This window comes from Syngnathus scovelli, unplaced genomic scaffold (genome assembly GCF_024217435.2).
Source record: "Syngnathus scovelli strain Florida unplaced genomic scaffold, RoL_Ssco_1.2 HiC_scaffold_80, whole genome shotgun sequence".
Taxonomy (NCBI): Eukaryota; Metazoa; Chordata; class Actinopteri; order Syngnathiformes; family Syngnathidae; genus Syngnathus; species Syngnathus scovelli.
In genome coordinates, this window is record NW_026061664.1 from 82501 (window position 1) to 87078 (window position 4578).

The following is a 4578-nucleotide window of genomic DNA, read 5'->3' on the forward strand; positions in this document are numbered from 1 at the left end:
TCCCGCAAGTGGAACTTAGTTGTTGGAGGATGACAGCGGGCGTGCGTAATAGGCTCGCCCGGGGATGAGGCAGCATCCCCGGGCGGCGGGCGGGAGGAGGCAGCCTCCCGCAAGTGGAACTTAGTTGTTGGAGGATGACAGCGGGCGTGCGTAAGAGGCTCGTCCGGGGATGAGGCAGCATCCCCGGGCGGCGGGCGGGAGGAGGCAGCCTCCCGCAAGTGGAACTTAGTTGTTGGAGGATGACAGCGGGCGTGCGTAAGAGTCTCGTCCGGGGATGAGGCAGCATCCCCGGGCGGCGGGCGGGAGGAGGCAGCCTCCCGCAAGCGGAACTTAGTTGTTGGATGATGACAGCGGGCGTGCGTAAGAGGCTCGTCCGGGGATGAGGCAGCATCCCCGGGCGGCGGGCGGGAGGAGGCAGCCTCCCGCAAGCGGAACTTAGTCGTCGGAGGATGTCAGCGGGCGTGCGTAAGATAACGTATGTCCGCCTCTCGGTCACTCTGGCCGGGCGTGGGTGTGCGTCCGCGCCCGTCTTGTGAACCTCCAAGTGGAACTTAGTGATCGGAGGATGACACCGGGCGTGCGTAAGAGGCGCGTCCGGGGATGAGGCAGCATCCTCGGGCGTCAGCCGGGAGTAGGCAGCCTCCCCCAAGTGGAACGTAGCCTCCACTAAGTGGAACTCAGTCTCCGGAGGATGACAGCGGGCGTGCGTAAGAGGCGCGTCCGGGGATGAGGCAGCATCCTCGGACACCGGCCGGGAGCGCGCGGGCGCTGTGGAAGTAAGTACATCCGCTCCTGGTACCTAAAAATTCCTCCAGCGGCGGGCCCCGGGCCTAAACTTTCTCCGGGCCGCGCAACACGCACTTTCCGCCGGACACCGACGGAGGCAACGTCCCCCTCCTGCGGTGACAAAAAAAATCCACCCCTGGTACCTAAAAATTTCTCCAGCGGCGGGCCCCTGGCCTAAACTTTCTCCGGCCCGCGCAACACGCACTTTCCGTCGGACACGGACGGAGGCAACGTCCCCCTCCTGCGGTGACAAAAAAAATCCACCCCTGGTACCTAAAAATTTCTCCAGCGGCGGGCCCCTGGCCTAAATTTTCTCCGGCCCGCGCAACACGCACTTTGCGCCGGACGCCGGTCCCAAACCACCACCGCCGACCGCCACAAGGCGACAGCCACCATCCCCAAGCGCCATCCCCGACCGCCACAAGGCGACCGCCACAAGGCGACCGCCACAAGGCGACAGCCACCATCCCCAAGCGCCATCCCCGACCGCCACAAGGCGACCGCCACCAGCCGACCGCCACAAGGCGACAGCCACCATCCCCAAGCGCCATCCCCAAGCGCCACCCCCGACCGCCACCAGCCGACCGCCACCAGCCGACCGCCACCAGCCGACCGCCACCAGCCGACAGCCACCATCCCCAAGCGCCACCCCCGACCGCCGCCCCCCGACCGCCACAAGGCGACCGCCACCAGCCGACCGCCACAAGGCGACAGCCACCATCCCCAAGCGCCACCCCCGACCGCCACCCCCCGACCGCCACCAGCCGACCGCCACCAGCCGACCGCCACCAGCCGACCGCCACAAGGCGACAGCCACCATCCCCAAGCGCCATCCCCGACCGCCACCCCCCGACCGCCACAAGGCGACAGCCACCATCCCCAAGCGCCATCCCCGACCGCCACCCCCCGACCGCCACCAGCCGACCGCCACCAGCCGACCGCCACAAGGCGACAGCCACCATCCCCAAGCGCCATCCCCGACCGCCACAAGGCGACCGCCACAAGGCGACCGCCACCAGCCGACCGCCACAAGGCGACAGCCACCATCCCCAAGCGCCATCCCCGACCGCCACAAGGCGACCGCCACAAGGCGACCGCCACCAGCCGACCGCCACAAGGCGACAGCCACCATCCCCAAGCGCCATCCCCGACCGCCACCCCCCGACCGCCACCAGCCGACCGCCACCAGCCGACAGCCACCATCCCCAAGCGCCATCCCCAAGCGCCACCCCCGACCGCCACCAGCCGACCGCCACCAGCCGACCGCCACCAGCCGACCGCCACCAGCCGACAGCCACCATCCCCAAGCGCCATCCCCAAGCGCCACCCCCGACCGCCACCAGCCGACAGCCACCAGCCGACCGCCACCAGCCGACCGCCACCGGCCGTTCGCGGTGTGCGCCGCCGTTCCCCAAGCACCCTCCGGGACGAAGCCGGAGCCAGAGAATAGCAGCGGTGGTGCGTAAAAGCTGCGGCCGGGCCTCGCGGAAGGTCCCCGGGCGGCGAGCTGCGGAGCCCCGGCCTCCAGCTTCCACCAGGTAATAGGACCGGGCGCGCGTAAAAGCTGCGGCCGGGCCTCGCGGAAGGTCCTCGGGCATCCAGCGAGATCACACGGCCCCCACCGGAGGCGGCTAGCGCCTCCGTAGAGTAGTACCGGCCCGTGGAAGCGGCCGCCCGTCAGCCTGCGTTGCCGCTGGTCGAAAAATGCACTAAGTGCCAAACCCCATTCATTTACAACGGCGTGTCCGCCAGAGGGCGCACTTCCCCCGGCGGACCAGCCGGCGGGGCTCGTTAGAGAGTGTATCCGCCTGGCAGTGCCTCCTGGACGGCCTGTATTCCGGACCGCGACCGCTAACTTACGGGAGCCTAAACGGCCCGCGGACCAGCCGGCGGGTCCTCCGTGAAAGCCTATCCGCCTGGCGGTGCCTCCTGGCCGGCCTGGATTCCGGACCGCGACCGCTCACTCGCGGGACCCTAAACGGCCCGCGGACCAGCCGGCGGGTCCTCCGTGAAAGCCTATCCGCCTGGCGGTGCCTCCTGGCCGGCCTGGATTCCGGACCGCCACCGCTCACTCGCGGGACCCTAAACGGCCCGCGGACCAGCCGGCGGCTCCTCCGTGAAAGCCTATCCGCCTGGCGGTGCCTCCTGGCCGGCCTGGATTCCGGACCGCCACCGCTCACTCGCGGGACCCTAATCGGCCCGCGGACCAGCCGGCGGATCCTCCGTGAAAGCCTATCCGCCTTCGCCGGTTCCCCGGCCGGCCACGGGTGGCGAGAATCCGGCCTCCTCGCCCGGAGCGCGCTTCGACTTGGGCGAAAAATGCACCAAGTGCCAAACCCCATTCATTTACAACGGCGTGTCCGCCAGAGGGCGCACTTCCTCCGGCCGGCGGGGCTCGTTAGAGAGCGCGTCCGCCTTGGCCGGTTCCCCGGCCGGCCACGGGTGGCGAGAATCCGGCCTCCTCGCCCGGAGCGCGCTTCGACTTGGGCGAAAAATGCACTAAGTGCCAAACCCCATTCATTTACAACGGCGTGTCCGCCAGAGGGCGCACTTCCTCCGGCCGGCGGGGCTCGTTAGAGAGCGCGTCCGCTTTCGCCGGTTCCCCGGTCGGCCGCGAACGGCGAAAAGCCGGCCTCTTCCCCCGGAGCCCGGTGGGCGAATTTTTTTTTTTTTTTTTTTTTCAAAGTGCCAACGGCTCTCGCGCCGCGCTGCGTCCGCCTTCGCCGGTTCCCCGGTCGGCCCGAACGAGCGAAAATTCGGCCTCTTGCCCCGGAGCCCGGTCGGCGAATTATTTATTTATTTATTTATTTATTTTTCCAAAGTGCCAACGGCTCTCGCGCCGCGATGCGTCCGCCTTCGCCGGTTCCCCGGTCGGCCACGAACGGCCAAAAATCGGCCTCTCCCCCCGGAGCCCGGTCGGCGAATTATTATTTATTTATTTATTTATTTTTCCAAAGTGCCAACGGCTCTCGCGCCGCGATGCGTCCGCCTTCGCCGGTTCCCCGGTCGGCCACGAAGTATTGCGCATGATTATACGCGATGTTAATATTTATTTAATTATTAAATAAATACATACATGTGTTTATTAATGATATACGCGATGTTAATATTTATTTAATTATTACCTATATTATGAATAAACTAACGGTGATTTTACACGATTTGACTACATACGTGACCGTGATATAGTGCCGAGGGCTCCCGCGCCGTCACGCGTCCGCCTTGGCACGGGTCGCCCGCGGCAGCGAGCGTTCGGCTCGCGGGGGTCCGCGGGGTGTTATTAGGGAGTGCGGCAGCCGTGCCGAGGCTCCGGCCGGCCGCCGGAAGTCCCGCGGGGGAGCGTCGGAGCTCCGCGAGGCCGGCCGGGGAGCCTCTTAGTCATCGCCCGCGCTCGCGGTGGTCCCGGTCGCTTAAAGTGCCACGGGAGGCGTAGCGATGCGAGTGAGTGTGCGCAAAGTGCGAGAGGCGGTGCATTTACGCGCCGTGTCCGCGAGAGGGAGGCAATTCCCCGTTGCGACCTCCGGGAGATCAGCGGGCCGCCGAAAAGGCTCGGCCGGGGTGCCTGGAGCCTCCTCGGGCGTCGAGTTAGGAGGGGGGCGCGCGGAGAACCGGCTGGATGTCCCCTGGAAGCTCAGCGGGCCGTGGGAAAGGCTTGGCCGGGGTGCCGGAAGCCTCGGCCGGCTTAAAAGTGAGGAGGAAAGCGCGCGGAGAACCGGCCGGAGGTCCCCTGGAAGCTCAGCGGGCCGTGGAGAAAGCTTAGCCGGGGTGCCTGGAGCCTCGGCCGGCTTAAAA